We start from the raw sequence: 20,799 nt of genomic DNA on the forward strand, positions 1-20,799 counted from the left end.
TTGAAGGGTTTGACCCACGTCCACATAAGGGAAAACCCTTTCATGTCACTTGAATTACCATTTCATTTTCAAGGATTTTCAAAGACAATAACAACATTCCCTTGTTTTATCATCTATTGCAGGGGTCACCAAACTCTTCCAGAAAGGGCCGCAGTGGGTGCGGGTTTTTGGTCCAACCAAACAAGCACACACAATTTAACCAATCAGGTGTCAGCTTAGCAGCAGCTGACAATCTCTTTTTACCTAGTTGGTGAAGCTGTGTGTGCTTGACTTTTCACCCTTTCTGGAACAGTTTGGTGACCCCTGATCTGTTGTATATCTGCTCGGTGGTGGAACACTAGTGGATATGTCAGATCAACAGCCGACTAATGTCAAGTGATGATGACCACTTGAAGTTCCAGAATGGAACTTTCTGAGGGAGCTTTTCCCAAGTCACAAGTGAGATTTGTCTCCCAAGACCTGTGACTGATCACAGTTTTACTTGTGTGATAACAAGCTTAGCACTCTCTCCAGAAATAATGTTTAATACATATCCGTCATCTCTCCTTTACTGGGGGTGCATTATCAACAGAAGGGCTGAGAAATGTGTGCATTCCACCATATGGGACGCCTTTACTGCTCTCCATGCATGTGACGAATGTGCGTACCAAAAAAACGTCTTTTGGCGTTCAAGTCTGGTCACAAGATATCAAATACGGTATTATGTTTGTCCCATAAAAACTTCTCATGAAATGCGTTTATCATGAGCCTTGTTAAACATGAATCAAAAGTATCTAATAACAAGCCATCAAAACTGATACTGTTATACATGCAACACCAAGGCTTCACACTGAGAAAGACCAAAATAAAACAAACAAAAAACAACCCACATGGCCCACTTATTGATCCAAAAAGACACCTACACCTACGTACCCATCTACCAACACGTTCACACACACACACACACATAGAAACAGCCACACAGTCTTAAAAGTGAAAATGAGGAAGCACTGTCTTAACTACTTTTTTATGAGAAACTGCTTTGGATACAATATATAAGATTAACTGGAGCACAGGTTTATACATGGGGGAGGGCACTCAGAGAAGTAATGAGGAAAATGAAGGAGCATGAATATGTAAAATTACTTGTAAAGCAGCCCTGGACAGAACATTAGATAAACTGGAATATTGGTAGAAAGAGACGACTATCATAGGATTTCCTCAGTTGCTTTGTATGTTTAAAAAAATGACTGCACTCATCACTGATGTGGTCTACAGAGTTGATAAACAAACGCATGTTTGAAAAGACGCCTTGAGGAATTCGACAGCCTCCGTCAGTCTCCTTCTTGCTTTTATTCTTCAAATCAGAGCTTTTGTGCGACGACTCAATCAGCGAGTGACTAGAAATGGCTCACGTCACTTGATTCAGAAGTGAACAAAGAAAGTGAAATTGACATTGACAAGACAAAAGGCACAGACGGATCTCAATAGATCAAGTCAAAACAGACAAAGGAGTGTTCCCAGAATGTTTATGAAAGAAACTGCAGTTGCTGCATTCGCAAGCCTCTGCTTGGAGTGAGAGGAAAATTAGAGTGGCTCGCTGGAAACTGTTATAGCATCTCAGGTGGTGGGCGCTGTGGCCATCTGTGAACCTTCAGCAACCAGGAGATCAGTTGACTGAATGAAGCTTCTGGTCAGTGGGATGCTTTGCTTGGTGATATTAGTGAACAAAAGTTTGGTGAGATATGAGATGCAATTGGTGAAAAACACAGTGTGCCGTGTGATTGTGAAAGGCTTCATTAGGGTTGTCTTCAAATTTCCAAATAGATCTGAAGTTGTGCCAAAAACTCTGTTGATGTATTCTTGGGAATATAGCCAGCTAATGAGATGAATCGGGTTGCTATTACCAGAGTCAGAGTTGTTCAAGTGAAGCATCCAGAAGTTGCTCTTCACTCGTTTGTGTGCGTGATCATGCATCGAGGCAAGGGAGGCAAACTGCTATGACCCATTTAGTTGCAGAGAAAAGAACATCCTATAGACACGTATGCAATGTTGCGTGATGATGTGTTTAGCACGTAGAAAACAGGCGGCTACACAAAACAGATGGATATGGCGGAGAGAATCATTGCGAGCGAGGGAAGCCTGAGACTGAAGTACTAAGAATACAGCAGTAAACATCGAATGTGTTGGACTTAAAATTGCTGCTTCAAACCTGCATATCTGAAGCAAAAAATGTTTCTCTACTATTGCCGTTATTTTAGAGTCAACATGAAGATGTTAAATGCTGAAAATGCAGTTCACATCAGCACATGTAATTTGCTATTGTTGTGCAACTCTTAAGGACATTTATTGTTATTAACTGTACCATAATAGTTCAAATCATTGTCCACTTTGAATATGGGTGATTCGACTTTCTGCCATTTTATAGCCACTCCCATGTATGTTGAAAATGGAGGAAATGGAACTTATAGAAAAATCATTAGGGCGAACTTGAAATTCAATTATCTCTACCAGACATGGAGTCTCCTGTGATGGTACTCTGCAGGAATCCACTTTGGTGGAGCACCTAGCGATGCCGTTACAAGCCTTTTTTTTAAATTAGGAATTCCAATGTAGTACTGCTGCATTCTGAAGTTTAATTCAGGTCAGTTAGTTGTTTGTAATTTCATTTTTAAGAAACATAATTTGGCTATGGAATAAATTATAGTATAAATAACATGTTATTTGGGAGATATTTGGGGTCAATGTGTGTGTACCTGTATAGCCTGTCGCTATGTGTTGCTGTGATTAAGTCCAACTAATCTAACTCTGTTAGAACCGTTTCTGTACCTTCAAGAAGAGGAAAGCTTGAGAACTGACGTGATGCTAGGCTAGGAGGAGGCGAATGCAGACTGTGAGCAACTTTCTGTACACCTGACATCCAGGCAGCCCATAGGGAACGACAGCTTCACCTCGATGGAGACAAGTGGATTAGCTGAGATTCAGCTCGATGACGGGGCGGGGATGAGCAGAGGCAGGTGGTGCAGAGATGGAGATCACTGGGAGGACTGCCGTGTGTGTTTGTGCGTGTGTGCTTGTTGCAAATGAGGTGTAATCGGTAGCAGCTTTGCCCACATCACATTCTCATCTCATCAAAGCCATTTAGAGTGACGCAGATCTCAGGAGAGGAAACCAGAGAGTTTTGTTGGTGAAGTAATTCCAGCGTGGCGTTTGGGGAATAGTCTTGATGTAATGGATCACACAAGCATCGACGATTACGTCTAACTCATCCCTGGGGTCCGAGCAGCCTTAACATATACACTGATGACTGAAATTGGACGGTTTAGACAGAGCATCCAGATAAAATTATGCATCCTTCACTGATGGAGCTGTATAATATGGTAAAGTTATTCACTCTGTATCTCACCATAGGACATCCATTTAAAGTCCCTACTGCAACGGATCGCTTTGTTGAAACACTCTCAGAGCAGCTTATACATTTACATCATATGTTGCTCTGAACTCAGTCCATGTTTTGCAAGAGTGACCCATATATTGTGTAATAAAACACTCAACGGTCATTTGGTGGAAGATTGTTGTTGGTGGCTCAACATTCAATCAGGCATTCTGTGAAGGGGTGGTTTGTGTTCACACTTCATGCTAAATTAACTCTTGCTTGAAACATTGGAGCTTAATTCTGAAATCAATGCAGGACTCCGTCCCATATTATTGACTCCAAAGTGACAGCAGTAGGTCAGGAAGTGCATCAAGCACCGGCTGTGTCGTTTATATGCCTCCATGTTTGAAGTTCACGCTGTCATCTTTGGAGATTATGTTCAGAGATACCCTGTCAATAGTGTTAAGATGCAAGAAGAATAGCTTCACTTTAGACCAGTTAAGTCAGCAAGTGCATCCAACAATACTGTTTATGATGGGGCAGGAGACAAGCTTTGACTCTCATCACAAATGTTCAAAATCCAATCTCTGGATTCCCCTTGCTTTGATCCACTTTTTGCTTGTGTGAGTGAAAACAAATCCCAATGTATACCAACCTATCAGTGCTTGATATGGAGGGTTTATTCACTGCAGCAGTCAAGTCTGTTTTTTTTTTTATCATAAACTATTCTGGGAGGGAGAATAGTAATTCAACCGTAAACAAACTCTATTCCTCAGTTCTCTGAAATATATTGGAATTGAAGATGAAGTTACGGCTCGTTTAAAACAGAGTGATGGAGCTGTGGAGGAGAATGGAGACTGTATTGGAGCAGAGACACGTGACGTAAAGAAATAATCGGCAAGCAACATTGCCGACGTTCCTTTCTCGACAGGCCAGCAGTGAGGGTGGTTCATGCTGAGCTCCAGCGCAGCTAGTGAAGACCCCCTGCTCCTGAATCCAAAGCATCACCTTTTTATTAATGCATCCGTGTCCTTTTCACTCTACGCAACCTGGGTGTCAATCAAGGTCAACGCCTCTTGTATTGTTTTAGTCAGTAAACAGAAAAACCTTCACAGCAATGATTGGTAGTTATGGGTAGATGAAGTTATAATATTTTTTGTTTTTGCAGAGCTTGCTTTATGGGCATGGAGTCGTGCAAATATGCTACGCTGGTTTATAAGTGTGTGATTTATCGAACATCAGTAGTAGCCTGCTGTTGAGAAGGGCTGGTCTGCAGAATGCCAGCTGGCACAGCAAGATTTCCACCCTATCTTTGTTTTACACACTAAGGTGATGTGGCCCAGTATATTTTAGTATTCGGTGATGCCTGCCCGAGCAAGCTCATCTCACCTTTGGAAACGATGTTGATTAAAACGTGTCATGCACCTCAGCACTCAAAGAAGGGCTACTTGTAATTACCTCTTTTGTGAGTATCAACAACTAGTTGCGCTTTTAAATAAGTGTGTGGCAGTTCATGTACAGCTGTACAAATGCTATGACTTCTGCTCCCTGAGACGATTTGTTTTCATTTCCGACACCCATCCAGAGAGAACTCAAGAATGAAATAGACCACCAGTGACGCCCGGTCGGTGTAAAGCTGCAGGTTCAGGAGCCATGCATATTGATTGACCGCTAAACTGTGACCTGGATTTTATATTCTGTATTCAACTTTAAGTGTCTTGCCTGATTGAAAGTGCTGCAATCACAAGACACATCATCAGGGTATGTGTGCGTCATCAGCTGCCTACTTTTGAGAAGGAAAATCATCATGTGCTCCACCAGAATCTTCTTAACCACTTCTGCAAGACGCCGTCATCTTTCTCCAAGAGTTCAACTAGTGGTGTATTTGTTGGGTATCTTCACATATATCTCCATTTGAGAACTTTTTCTTTGTCATCACCTAAATACGTGCGTGTTGATGTTGCAGATGTAGTTGCAGTTATGTTACAGTAGGCAGGCATATTGACATTTTGTCAAGCTGTTGCTCCATGCTCCATGGAGCAAGAATACTCCCAGTGCGGGGTGTCCATACTGATCCTCAAGAACCCGAGTGGGTGCAGGTTTTTGTTACAATCCAACGAGAACACACTGCTTCACCAGTCAGGAGTCTGAAGACTGTAATCGGTTGATTCTCAGTCTAGTGCTGCCTGTTTCGGCGACACCTGATTGGAACAGTTTGGGCCGATGTGGCACTGCAGTTGGGGTTATTAACTTTAGTACGTTACTGCAGTGGAGATGGCTAATGTGGTAATAATTGCCAAGCAAATCTCAAATCTTGCAACACACAGATGCCTAACCTTTATTCGGTTTCCAAAGATTTTTTTTTTGTGGAAGTGAGTCACTAAAGTGCGTCATGATTTTTTATTTTACTTGGAAAGGGCTTGAAGCCATTTCTACATGAAGACAATGTCATTTCACATTACGGACTGAACTGGTTTGATATGGGACGCATTTATATTGGCATCCCAAAATTGATGACTAAGTGCAACAAGGCCACATTGGCTCAGCTTCAAGAGACGATTGAAAGTTATTACGCACTTAGTTTTGGTTTTATATTACACAGCTCATACCACAGCTATCTGATATAATATCATAAGACTGTGCTCCCATGATGAAGGACTTTGAAAGTATAACTTCAGGCCCCATAATGACCTGCAACAGGTGAATCTGCTGTCACAGTACATGTAGTATGTTAGTTTTAATGTGAACATGCAGAATTATCATAGATGAATAGCTATATTTATGTTGGCTTTCTATAGAGTGCCATTGATGTCTTCAAGTTCTGTGTGCTACCATCAACATATTGGCGAGCTATTATGGGTTTCATATAGGAGCCAAGCTATTTCTTAGCCATCAAAAACTCCTTCCTCTTGACTTGCCGCTCTGCATTTTTGTGTTCCTGTTGAGCAGTGAATCTCTACTGGCAGACGTGATGTGTTTGTGGTACTTTTTCAATGCCGGTTGGACACATGCTATTTTAGACATCCAGTTTCGATGCCATTAGTGGAAGAAAAGAGTGAGAGCGCGACCTCAGGGCAGCACTGCATCTCAAATGATCTCCTGCCTCACATCTATCAGTCAGCAGAGCTCGACCAGAGCCAGAATCAACGGCGACAACACCAGCATCGCTCTTCTCCGCACCTGCAATGTGACTGCAGCTTGCCTTCACCCCCACTTTTGCTCGTCTTGTAAATGATAATTGAAGACACATTCTCTTACTAAGCATGGACTCGCACAATGCTGTCTTTGTGATCCATTTCAAGAGCCAGTCAGCATTTCCTAGAGACTCTGTAGAAACTGCTGAGGTGTGAGATATACAGAAGCGAAGAAACACGTAGTGGTGAATTGAGATGGCTCAGACAACCACCATGAATTCTGCATTACTTCTTTGAAATCCTTTCAACAGACATCTGCATCAGTAACTCTAAAGGACACATAGTCCCCGAAAGGATTCTAACTACATTCTGGTAAATAGTTTTAATAGCTCATTAAAGAATCATGTATGAACTGAGGGGATGCATTTCTAAGCAGGGGAGTTTGAAGCTCAGCATTTATTAAAAGGCTAAATCAATGCATTTCTCTCCCCTCCTATGGAGTCAGTTTCTGATGATGATTGTGTGATATTAATAATTGCCTTTCTCTTGAGTGGAACATTTATTTTCTTTTATACTATGCTCTGAAATGATTGTTATTCCACTGCAGTCACACGGCCACATGAGATCACTGGTAGATAAAAATTGTGTGACGTGCAAAAGAACATTGCAGCCAAGATCAATGTTTTTGAGAAGCAATTGCGTGATGATCGTCTCCTGACATCCTCAGCGTTGCCATCATGTGTTGCCATTCTGGGATTCTGGAATGTTCAGAGGAACATAACAGCGGATTGTTGAAGTGATTCACTGCATTCCAGATCATACGAAGACATTGTGAAATGTCACTTGATATGCACTTCCTCACCAGTTTCTGCTTTGATACAGAATTAATTAGGAGTTAATGATGAGTGGCATATTTGACGTGCTACAATATTAATCATTGTGTGTAACGGTAATAACCAAAGTAATTTGGTTTTGTGCTTGTTTTTGTCTGCAACTACTTTCCTTTTTCCTGTGGGTTTAATGAATACAGTCCAGTCAGGATGAGTTCTATTTTACTTACATAGCAGCATTTTCTTTGTTCCATCTTGGTGGGATGTTCAAAGCAGAAACCTTCAAAGAACGTGATGGTAGTCAAGCAATTTGGAATGTAACCAATGCTATGTGAAGGTTTCTGAATGACTTTTTCTACAGGATTAAACAGAAATTATGTTAACAAGCAGTTGCAAACCATTTGAGTTAAAGCAAGTGTCGAGATTGTGAGATGCTTTTTGTGTCGGTTAAAGAGTCTCATTTAGGTCAATATGTTATGTTGTGTTTTATAGGGGAGTTATGGGTAGGAGAGAATGAAGCAGTGTAGTGTGCTAGGTATGTTTGGAGTTTGTCTTATATAAAATTGAAAAATACATGGTTTCACTTTAGCATCTCACCATGACACTACAACTGCTCAAGTCTGACGTTTTCACAGGAGCCAAAATTCCAATTGAATTTAAATTGGCATTGCATGGACCTCAGAGATTGGAGAAGGCTGTGGTGGCACACAGGTTTCATTTCCTGCTCACACACTATTCTTAAAGCCTCTGTTTTTGCTACTGTACAAACTATCACCATGGTAACTAAAGCAATACTGCAAAACGAACTGAATGCTAATAACAAGCCACTTTTGGATATTTTCTGTTTATTTGCAGGCGAGATTATTTCATGATTAAAAGGTCAGCTGTAATATTTGACCAGGCATAATATAGCAATTTTAAAATTCCTGTTTTAATACCTACCCAGCTTACCCATCTCTCGCTCCGCTTTATTGACTTTGTCGGTGAAAGGTCATAACATATCTATTATTAAGTGGCTCCGTCATAGTTTATTACATTATTAATCGCCTTTTATGGAGACTCTAAACACTCTGGGGTTATAGTGACCCTGGAGTCATGTGTGTCCAACAAAAATGGATTTGATTCCCCTGGACTAGCTCATGAAGAGATACAGACAGAGGCTATTGTCAGAATCACAAATTGAACCAAGTAATTGTGGCTTAATGGCTCCATGCAGAGGAGCCGCCAGAGCTGCGCAACTATTAGAAGGCTTAAAGGAACACGAAGGTTACTCCAAATATCTAATCTGCCCAAAAAAATTGTTGATCTAATTGTGTAACGTCTGACTCCGCCACCTGGACCCGCAGCATATCAGGGACATAAAAGCAGCGCACGAGCAAAAATGTACTGTGAAAACACCGTATGGGGCAGAGCAGCGAGAGCTCAGAGACACCCGCCCACCCTTCCTGAATCAGCCGTTTCTGTGGCGACCAGAGCCGAGCGAAGGGGGAGCGGAGGGCGGTGGGTTGGATCGAAGTGCTCGCAGAAAAGAAAAAAACGAACATTTTTAAGTCTAGTGGGGAAAAAACGTGATCAGAGGTTTGGTGGTGGTGGTGGTGGGGGGGTTCATGGTGAGGTGAAGTGACAGAAGGTCAAGGGGGAGATGAGCCTGCGACCTCGTTGTCACGCTGATGGACAGTGTGAGGCAACAGAAGCAGTGCAGTTGTAACATTCTAACAAAACAACCTGAAATGCTAATCCGTGATCTGACTTTTCAACATACAAACTCAATTTTAATTGATTAGTTACTTTGTAATTTCCTTTATTCTGGCTCATGAACAGAGGCCAAGGAAGATGGCAGTAATAGAGGGATATGAAATATTGACTGACGTGTGTCAGAATCACATCATCTTCGATTAAAAACATTGGCCAATAAGAACAGAGATGTTGAACGTGCTGTCTGATTGGCCGGCTTTGTTGAAGCATTATAGGTGTGACATTGGGACAGCAAACGAGAACTTAACTGTAGAAATGTTCTTTAATATGTGTCAAAATGTGTCTTTGTTTTTAGGAAATATGTGTATGTTAACGTTGGTTGATGTGAATTCAACATTGTTTTCAGTGTTATGTGTCAATTTGCCAGACAAAGAGATGATCCGTGACTGTTTGAGACATTGAATGAATAGCACTGTTAAGAAAAATAAAGTTAAAATCCTCTTTCTATCCGACGTACCGAGTGAAGCGAGGGGAAAGGCGAGTCTTGTCCGACGCCACCAAACCTCCAACTTACCCCACAATTGTTGACATTCTAGTCTCAAAATTGAAAGTTTGATTGATGGAATCAGTCATATGGAAAATTAGATCAAGAAATTCAGGGCTTATGCATCAAGTTGTAAACGAAAGGTGTACGCAAACCTGTCGATTCCCTGAGGTTCACAATTTCAAGCTGCGCTAATATGGACGACTGAGTTATGCCCTCTCTGATGCCCTGAGTGGGTGAGTTTTAAAAACAAATCTCATGCAGTTGAGAGATTATGCTTCGAATACAGACCATAAGGTGGCAATCTTTTGTTATCCCTGCTCACTCAAAAGTGTCTTGCTAAGAAAATCCAGTTGATACTAAATGTAAACAGCAACCTTGATAAACAACTACACACAAACATGTACACAATTTGTATCCCCTCATATGCTGACTTGTTTGTGCCCTAAGCACAGATTTTTTTTTCCTCTGAAGCGTTCATGCCGCCAGTGTTTGCTTTCTTGGATTCACACTTTCACAAATGAATACAGGAGAAATTCACTCTTTCTTGTCCCCAGATCCCACTGGTCTTTTTCACTTGTCATTCAGCAGATAAATGAGCTTCCACAGACAGTCTGACGCACATCCAAACATGCCTTTGAAAACACCATCGCGCACATCATCAACTATTAATGGGAGCTTCTGATTTGTTGTTGAAACTTTCAGCAATTCATTCTGCGGCAATAGCATGATTTATGACAAAGAAAGTCTGATTAATAAAGACGTCAAGACTCACCTGTGTGTCGGAGTCCGGGTGTTGGGAACGGCGTCTAAGATGCTCACGCTGGACACACACCAGCGGGTTTACTGGTTTGATTCTCTGCGCAGCACTCTCCGAAACCAACAGCAGCTCTGCCGCCTCTTCTGCTGCCTTCACACCTACTGAAGCAGCAACAGAGGGAAGGCTGGGGGCTGCAGAGTCTTATGATCAGCAGTCTCTCTTTATCACTCTCTCTCTTCCTCCCTCTCTGTCTCCATCCCTTAGGTCTGGCTATTAGCAACCACGACTGGAAGGATGAGCTGAAAAACACATTTATTTGACATTAAACTGAGTTAGAATTGAAATTCAGTGCAGCGCAGTGACAAAAACGACGCACTTGAGTGCAAAGGCAGTGAGGGGAGATTGACTCCCACCTCCTGCTCCCTCTTTTCACCACCAACACCACCCACCAAACCACCCGCCTTCTCTTTGTCAAACCCTACGCCAGCCTGTTGAAGTGAGTCATCAGCGATCAGCCAATGGTGTGGTGGCACACAGCCTTGGATTAGAATAACAGGAGCACAAAATGCACTCTTGTTTTGAGGAGATGAAAATGAAATATAATTACGCAGAGGCACTTGACATGCTTTGTTCTGGCTCGGAGAGAACAGGTGAAAAGAGTTTGATAATGACTTGGAAATGTCAGGTTTGTACTGAGATTTTTTTGTACCTTTTATTCCACACATAGAGGGAGCAAACAAAACATGATGGCCATCAGTTTTACTGCAGTGTGTAAGATGATAAAAGGCTTCAATCATCGAAACCGCATATCATTAAAAGGAGAACTCGCATTTCTGCTCCACATCCCTATCAGATGGATTATAAAGCAATCTTTCCCCAACACAATTCGCCAACTCATTTTAGAAAATGGCAGCTTCTGTCATCATGACTCAGAGTATGATTGTTGTATTGATGGTGTTGTATGGGTGAAGTACTGGAGTCATGTGACAGGGTTATCAGGTTGTTGTTAGGTTTGGAGGTGATAAGATTTGGGTGTGGATTTGAGGCTGCGGGACTGGGTTCTAAATATATTGTGAGAAATTTACGAAGGTTGAAGTTGAACAGAGTCCTTACAGTGATCAGACATTGGAATAGCTTTAAACTCCCAATGTTGGGGCTAAACTGAGATGGAATTTAAGCTGGGAAAGGGGATGATGTGGTCACAGTCATGTCTCGCGCTTACCCTTCCTGCCAGTTTTAAATCAATCACAAATCAGTTGAATAACAGGTGTAAGGGAAGTGTTCTGATCCGTGTCCTCTCCCCAGAGTGTTGAGGCTGGTTTTAGTTAGTATTTTTTTGTAACTTAATCATTTAAAGCTTAAAGCCAACCCCAAGAAAACCGATGAGCTCTGACCTGTGTAACTGACAGAACAGTTTCCTCGCTCCTTCTCTCACCGCAGCCTTCACATGCAGGTCCAGGCACAGTTTGCTCTCTTAACACTCTCAGGTGGCGGGTAATAATAGCTGCCCTGACCAAGCCTGTCATTTTCTCTTGACCCAATCATCTTATAATGATGCTTGCTAAGTTCTCACTTGTTGCGTCTCGGTCACAAGGATTTTCAGCAGGAAGTGAGGCGGACTGCTGAATCATGTGCGCAGATCCAACGCTGTTTACATCAGGAATAGTTTAACAGCTCACTTAACTTCAGGTTGCCAATGCTGTTGGCTTGATTCAGATTAATTCAATCCTGCTCTAAACTCAAAAACAAAATAGAGAAAGTAATTGACTGGTTTATTTATTTATTTTCTGGCGTTTCTACGTTGTAAAACTGATTATGTTGGCTGATGCTATGTAATATGTTGTGACATCAATCATTAGCACTCTGTTGTAATTCTGATCAATGAAATGGCATTGAACATGTTCAAACAGTCATTATACCCGTGACGGCATTTAATTTCTTTCCAAGAAGTCGCGGTTGTCTGATGACAGCGTGACACATCCAAATGAATCGCTGTCTCCTCTGGGTCAGTACGAGTGATGTTCTTGCCTAAAGGGTGTGAAGGTAATGAAATCCACAGAAGGTAGAAAGTAGAAGGACAAGTGAGAAGTGAGGTGTAAAAGATCAATAAACGATTGGTGTGGAGAGAGGAAGTGGACTCTAATCCATGACCTGGAGGAAAGCTGTTGTGTGGCAAATCCAGTCCATGTTCCGCAGACACAGATTTTTATTTATTTATTTTTTTGAATAAAATATCTGTACTGAAAAGTCACTACCTGTTGATTTCCGAGAACATGGGATTTCATATATTCAACATACTTTATCATCCGCTTTTCATTTAGTGTTGTTTATGATGTGAGTTGTGAAGGTTGTTCTGGTTGTCCTGTTGCAAAGCCCGGTGTTTTGTATGCCCCGGGTGATTGGGTTTAAGTCACTCTGTTAGAGAGCGACAGAGTGGATAGACCCAAGGCTTTCCTGAGAGCTCTAACTGCAAGAGTGGAGGTGATGATGAATGTCCAGTGTCATAAAACACATTACTGCCATTGTAACTGTACTATGAGCGCCTGATTCATACGTTCTCACGTGCTTCATTTCTCTCATCTCCTGTTTTTGTCTGTACCAACATAATCCCTGTGGAGTTCAAGGTGCTTATTTTCCATAGAAACTATTTACAGGATTTTTGTTCTCACTCTGATCTCATTATTGTGGTTGTATGAGCTTCTTACACAACATTCAACTGTAAATCCAATTTTCACAACACAAATCAGACGTTTATTATTGTTTCATTTCCTCATTTTGTCCCCGCAGCTAGGCTAGCTTTAAAACTGTACCCTAATATTGCATTCTGCACAACGATTCCGTGGAGTGTTTTTATTACAGACTCATAAGCCTGTGTCCACCAGCCAGATAAAACTGGTGATGAGGATTGTTGTGGTCAAGATGGCACTAAATTGTACGTATGTTTAAGTCTGCTGTGTGTTGCGTGTCATTGTTTTCTATCAGCTATTCTCTGACAGCATAATTTAGCCTTAATAAAGGATGAATGACCCCTATGTTCTGTGAGCAGAGTGACTGAGGTGATAAGGTCAATAGAGAAGAGAGGTAATGAGTTTGACAGTGATGCGCTACCTCTATTAGGGTGTGTGTCATGCAGTGTGGCCTTGGATATCATCACAGAGTCTACGGTCTGATACGCCACACTGCCATCTATCACCGTCACTGTCACAAACACACAGTGGTCTGACACCCAGAATTGCTATACGACAGAGGCGTTTAAATAAAACAGCATCTTCTCCTAAAAAAGGGCGCCGAGAACATCTACACATTTGCTTCATATGACTCACATTTGAGACATGTTTGTGTTCATGTGCTCTTCCATTTCAGACACTGTCAGCAGACTGCCAGATGTATGGAAGTTCACTTGAGATCACATCGCTGGCACCAGGGACCTTTGGAATGCTGAGTAAGTCATTGTACTTGGGATTTGTGGCAGATTTTCTTACCCCGGGTGAAAATTGATTTGTGATGTGAGCCACCACCTTGAAATGTTTTAAAAGGCGTAAATTTAACAGCTTGACTCTGATTTTTTGTTTGATACAATTCCCTTGCTTTTTTTCCACAAAAAAGGCAGATTTCACAGAAAGAATCATATTGTTCTGGTGTCAGTGGTTTGTGGATTCACACGTCCTTCAACACATTCTCTGCTGCTGCTCAGCTGAGACCAGATACAATTCGCACAACTGACCGAACAACAAACGCAGCTGCAATTCCCTTCCGACAAACGGTGAGAGCGAAACATGTCAAAAAATGACCTTGGAAAATAGTAGAAGACACATTTTCAATTGAGCTGTGTGCTTCTGTTTAAGATGAACCCAAGTACAATATTGCATTTTCCGGAATATTAGTTGCTGTTTTTCACCCGTCCTATGACTTTAAAATCTATAATTTTACTTTTTAACTAATCTGCTAATCGGGAAGTCATAAGGATTCAAACATACATACTGGCCTTAATACAAAAAACAATACATTGTTTTGCCAAGAGAGTGACTGTAACCAAAGAAACACTACTCGTCTGCTCACTCGGAAGAGCAAAAATTGGTTAGTGGCCTGGCACTGTATTTGAACAGACGTCATTCCAACTTGACATTTTGTTTGATGCATGTCAATAATCAATGCCAGATATACCAATAACTGTTAAGTACGCTTGAAAAGAGGCACCTTATGGGTGAACAGAGGGTCACAACGACTCTGACTTAAGACCAGTTAGAGCTTTCAGTTGATGAGCCATTGATTCCCTGGTGGCTAAACGCACAACTGCACATCCACAATACAGGAGGGGGAGAGTCACGCAGCAGAGATAATCCACTTTCATGCACCAGAAAAAGCACAACATACAATGCAGAGAGCGGGTTTGGGGAGAATAAGGTGATTGTACATAAGGAGGCAGTGAATACTGTGTGGTGAAAAAAAACGTTTGCTTAAATGTGGCCGGAGGAATGAACTGAAAAACACATTACTTCTTGTCGCTTCATGTCATAATTATCTCCTTCCCGCTCATCTTCTTGCATGTTTCCGGGCTGTTAGGATCCATGTCCTCTTTGTATTCCCTTGTCCACCTGTTGCACGCAGCAGCGTGGTAAACAGCTTTAATCCAGGGGGAGTTCATGTGATGATGTTGTTATATCTTAAGATACTCTTTTTTTTTTTTTTTTTCTCTCCAGTGTGGTGCTCTTCCAAGAAATCTGTTGTTGTTCTTTTCCTAAAATACAAAGACTCACAATCATGTACATGCTGAGAGACACATTTGAAGCAGCTGGGTAGGCACGGCGTCCAAGTCGATGAAAGCAAAATGCGAAAAACAAACTCTTCAAATATGAATATTTACTTGTGCTGTGGTTAGCTCTGTGTGTAGAAATTATTGTTGAAGGATCCCTTCTTTAAATTTCTGCACAGATGAAGAGTGAAAGTAGACATGTGTACATAAAGCTCAGTCTATTTTCAGAATCCAATGGCTGATATTTTCTGCACCAGCAAACATTTCACCCTTGCATGATCTGACTAGCGTCGTCCCTTTGCATTTAGCACCAACAGGTAGCATTAAGAGTGTCGGACCCGCAGGACCAGCCTTCTGGAGCTGTCGTATCCACTTTGGCCACATGTAATTAGACAAGACACACAATGGCAACACCTTTAATAGATGAGATTGAACTCACAGAGGCGCTGATCTTCTTGCCCATGTAGCACTTGCTTCATACATTTTTTTAACAACACCATGTTTTTAAGTGTTTCCAGCTAGGTTTTTGTGTTGTACCATTATAAAAGCATGTTGTCACTCTAGGTTGCGTACCTTTGTGCAGTTTACACTACTGACTGACAGTAACAAACCGCAGAACATATGTGACAGTTCAACCATCATCTGTGTTTTGGACAAGTGGGAATAAGTGGGGGGAATTGAGAAATTTTCCACACTCCTTTTTGATTTCTGTGGAATGTAGGACTAAATGTTCATCATACTATATGTAATCTATAATCTGATATATAATGCAAAAAATGTAGGTCATACAAATGTAATTACATTCTACAGTATAAAAGGAGATTGAAATATTCAATCATAAATCAACAGTATAGTATAGTGGTCTACTGTAATACCATGACCTAAAGCAGCACTACAGTCTTTAAAACAACATTATCCTACTGGTCTTGACCATCCTCCCGAGTCACACTTCCCCTCATGTCCTCATTTTCCCCCTCCATAGTACCTCCATCTCCAACATTCTTTTTAAAATCGCCCACTGTCTACCCAGTTCAGTCCATCCAGTCGCCCTGACTTTCAGCAGCAAACTTGTCAGCTCTTCCTTTAACATACTCAATGCTGACCTTTCTTGTCACTCCCGATGATAACTTCAGTATCGTCATCTTTGTCTCTTTTAATGTCCAATCTTTTTGTCATAGACAGATTAAATTAATTCAGTAAAAGGCCTTTGTACGAAGCAAGGTTAGCGAGCTGTGTTTTGGTTGGTTGGTTGGTGTGTTATGCCACCATATTCAATACTCATAACCATCTCATATGAATGGCTTATTGATCAAGCCATTTAATCATGCTACAAAGCCGTTGTTCAGTTTGATCGTACTGCGATGCAGTCATGCTGTTAAGTGTTGTATTCCATGAACTGTGCTGTCCTTTTTCTTGTGTTGCATGGATGGTATTTTCAGAAACAGGCCGACTTTTAAGACTGTGATAGAATCCAAGTTCATTTTTTTTCCACTGTTCCTGAAGCACATACAAGATCAGAATTCAAAAATATCAGATGGAAGTGGTAGTCGACGTGTTAATTAGTCTGCAAACAAGAAAAGACTGTTGTTTTATCTCCCACCATATTTCATCCTTTTCTCACAGCTTCTCTTCATTTCCACTTTGCCAAAGAATTCAGAGCTTAACTGGCAGCCAAAAACCCCTTGCTCCTCAACAGCTTCATATGTCTTCATTTACTGGAAGCAAAACCTGGTGAAGGCTTGCAGGTGGTTTTCAGAAATGTTATTTAATTATTTTTTTTTTTAGCTGTAGGTTGACATACTTTGGCTTAGACTTGGGCTGATTAATTCTATTCTGGTATCTTCAAAGAGCAGTTACAGATATGAGTGAGAATGTGAGACATTTTCTCTTCCTGATTGTGGAAATTGAGATGCTTCTCAAGGTGGCGCAGTCATAATATAATACAAGTAACATCGGACTTATGACCGGGATCGGTTTTGACCTACCGGTTGTAAGTCGGATTGGATGTAAGTTGAATGCTATTCAAAATAGCTGACGCTGGGGTTATAGGTACTACTGTAGTGGTAGATGGCTGTGTGAGAGTGAGATGCTGGGATACTGTGCTGCCACAACTCTTGTATGTGATGCCGGGCTGCTACGTGCTGCGGTGCCAGACATTGAATTAAAAAAAAAGCATCTGCTGGCCGTGGTCGTAAGAACGGGTGGACGTAAGTCGAGCAGGTCTTAAGTCGGATGTTACTTGTAGTGTCTTGTTCACCAGCCCTGGGAGAATAGTGTCTGAGGTCGTCCGTCTTCCGAAACTCCCCAAATTGTCGGTTATCCAAATAAACCATCTGCTGTAAAAGTGGATCTAAATCTCATTAAAATGGGTTCCACGACCTGTGATTGTGCACAAAGCTGTCTTTAGTTGCTGCCAGTCTGATCAGGTTCTGAATAAGTCCTGAGCAAAGCATTGATCAAGTCTGGCAGGATTTATCCAGTGTTTGTGATGAAAACCCCGAGCTTAGGGAACGTTTACACAGTGGCCATGATCTGCTCGACACATTCATATCACCAGACTCTGTGAGCTGCTCTAATTCAACGCAGAGCTTTGATAAGGTGTCGAGCCAGCTCTCTGGACGAGCCACAAACAGATCTGCGAAACAATGAGATTAAACTTTGCTGCAGCCGAGTGTGAGGTAGAGGAGTGGGGGTGAAGGATGGTGCTGCTTAACCACTCCGTGCATATGAAGACTTATGCAACTCGATGATCATGTTAGCTGTTCAGTTCTATTCCAAGCCTTGCAGGGATTACTGATGAGCCTGTCATATTTTTGGCATCCTAATTTGGTTCCAAGTATCTTATACAGGCTGTGTCTTCAGGCAGCAGAGAAAACCGCATAAGCATAAATTCCTTTATATGTGGAGATCACTTCTTCCAATGTGTTCTTATAAGATGTAATGCAACTCACGTGGGGATGGCTTGGATAGGGGTGTTACATCATCCCTCTACCCCAGCGAGCATGTCACATCCATGTGGGTATGTACATCAGCCACCAGGTGCTGTCTTGCATGTCGCACCTCTGGCTGCCTTTGGACTAAACAAACCGTGTGTTGTCAATGTGGCCGTTACACGGCTTCTGCTAGTTTTATTGGTGAAATCCATTCACCGCTTTCCTGCTTGTAGTTATGAAGAATGTTGTCTTGTTATAGACATGTGGTGAGAGGAGTTTAAAATGCACGCCAGATTCATCTTTGTCAGAGATTCAGCAAGTCCAAAGGCCAAGAGAGTGAGTCATGCACACACGTTTGTGCGCTTGGTGCTTAGTTTTCTCTTCATTGTCTGGTGACAACAGTTGGATGTTAATCTGTCGTGTGGCTCCTGCTGAATAAACACTGTTGTTGTTATTCCTCTCTGGCTGGTGGACTAAACACAAGCATAAATTCTCATTTGTTGTTTGTGGCGCTGTCATTTGTTTGTGGCCCACTAATACATGAATGAATAATTCCAATTAACTGGCATCAAAGCAGACCTGATGGTGTGTTGCCGATGGAAACGGGGCCTGCTATAGGGTATACCACTAATCTCCATTGTGTGGCTATAAATGACTGTGTGACAAATTGGAAATTAAAAATGTGGAAATGCAGGGTGGCCAGACATGTTGCAGCAAACTGCAGTCGCTGATGGCAACGTTAATGAGGTACAGTGGATTACGATGTTCTCAGCGTCTAATAAGACTTGATTGAAGCAGCAGGAGGCTTCTGGCCGTGGTTAAAGTCCCCTGCGTTCAACTTGAGCTGCGGCGCTGCACACGTGAACTGACCAACTACCTCCGATGGAATGGGAACATTTCATTTCTGGTTAGTCATTGAGGATGAGGAGCCCTGCCAAGGAGAGGGTTGTGTCATCTGGTGTGGCTTCCACATGGTCACTTTCCTTCGGAGGTTTTGCAGACATGTCCAGCTGTTAGACCCCCAACCAGATGGAGGGCCCGCCACCCCGGGAGTCAGTCATAGCTGGCTCAAGTGGCAGGCCACAATGAAGCTTCAACATTGCCCTTGAATCTTGACTTTTAAAAGCAACCACCAATATTTGCTTTGACTGTCTGTGGTTCACGCTTCAAGGCTCCAACAAGCATGTCAAACTCCCATCACTCAAACTCTCAACTCAACTCTCCTCCTCCTACTGGACTGTTCTTAGACATCCTCACACCTACATTATTATTCATGTGTGAAGAAAACAACCAGTTAAGAAACAAATATATTTCACATTCCAGACCAAGAAGTTTGTTTTTGTTATCCTCTCCAAAATGACTCCAAAAGTCCTGCTGCTTCTGACAAACCGACTCTTTGCTCTAGCCTCCATTACATTCCCAGCAACACAGAGTCGTATAATTCCCACGCTTTCACAGGTAATTTCCCTACAGAGCAGTTGCTATGCCAATCATTAGAAGCCCATGCAATTCAATAAACAGACCCACGGCCCTGTGGTCCTGCTCCTGCTGCAGGAAGCTCAGGTTAACGTGCAAACTTCAATCAAGCTGCCGAGCTCTTTGAATATCACCGTCAGACCTTGCACTCCTTAAGTGGATTGGGGTTCAGCGAATCTTGCAACCGAATCATGGGCAGCTGGAATCGTGATATTTAATTATGCTGTGGATTTCGGTGTTATCTGTAAATCTTCTAATTGAATTGTATTGAGAGCAGAGGAGCGCGTTTCAAAAGCAGCCTGGGCTCTGACGCTCCTGTTCTGCGTCTCACCTCTCTGGAGAACGCTCCATCATCTGATCCTGCTCACTCATGAAGCAGATGAAAGCTTTAATAGGGATCTGTTAATTCTGCGACGCGCTCGCTCCCCTCTCTGACTCGAGGAAAGTCGCTCCACTGATGCGTACTATGCTCGTACATTTGTCTTTTCCCTCCCTTCTAATGTTCCTGCTACATCACTGGTGATTGCCCGCAGAACTTAATGTTGGCTCACTGAAGCCAATCTGCAGGAGGAAATTGGAATTTTCCTCTTAGTCATGCGTGAGTAAGATGGCTTTATTAACTGAAGGAGATTTTTTTTATTGCGATTTTGATTGGGACACGATGTCGAGGGGTGACAAAGATCTTTGCTGGGTGAAAAAAAACCCCAAAACATTTATTGGCAGCGTAGTTATTCAAACTTCACACGAAACATGTATTTAATAGGTAATAACAGTGCTTTTTTTCCCCCCTTGTTGCTTCCAGTTTTATTTAATGAATAATGGTCAATGTCTCTATGAAATATTGAATCATATATTACTATATATACATATATTATAACACATTACTCATTTTTATTGCATGGATGAGTTACGGCAGTTAATATTTTACCTTATTTGAGGGGAATATCTTGCTTCGTGCTCTGTAGCGTTCAAGGAAAACGCATGTTAATCATCTATTTATATTTCTATAATATTATAATGTATTATATGCTTATAATTTGCTTTGTTTCATAAAAATACATAAAGGGTTGATGTTTTTCGCGCTATACTCAGTGTATTTTTTTGGTTCTATTATTTATGTATTTTTATTCTATGCCACCACTCCAAAAACCGTAACTCTCCCGATGCAATTGAACGCACCACTAACCACAGCTATGTGCGTTTTGCAATTAAACATTATTTTTCAGAACATACGTCTGTTCTCTCGTTTCAGTTGCTGTGTGACAAATGATAATAGTTGTGTTTAAAGTAAGTATATTCGTCTTCCGTGTGATTTGCGT

The 20,799-nt window shown here is 41.8% G+C and overlaps 1 protein-coding gene across 2 annotated transcripts in view; it reads right to left on the reverse strand.

Moving 5' to 3' along the window:
• Nucleotides 1–10,725, reverse strand: part of LOC128749457 (prickle-like protein 2) — a 30,824-nt gene extending 20,099 nt beyond the window's left edge. For both annotated transcript variants that reach the window (XM_053849094.1, XM_053849093.1), the window contains exon 1: nucleotides 10,334–10,725. The gene's annotated coding sequence lies outside the window, so the exon portion shown is untranslated. The remainder of the gene's footprint in view (nucleotides 1–10,333) is intronic.
• Nucleotides 10,726–20,799: the final 10,074 nt, after the last annotated feature.

Source organism: Synchiropus splendidus, chromosome 18 (assembly GCF_027744825.2).
Source record: "Synchiropus splendidus isolate RoL2022-P1 chromosome 18, RoL_Sspl_1.0, whole genome shotgun sequence".
NCBI classification, from domain to species: domain Eukaryota; kingdom Metazoa; phylum Chordata; class Actinopteri; order Syngnathiformes; family Callionymidae; genus Synchiropus; species Synchiropus splendidus.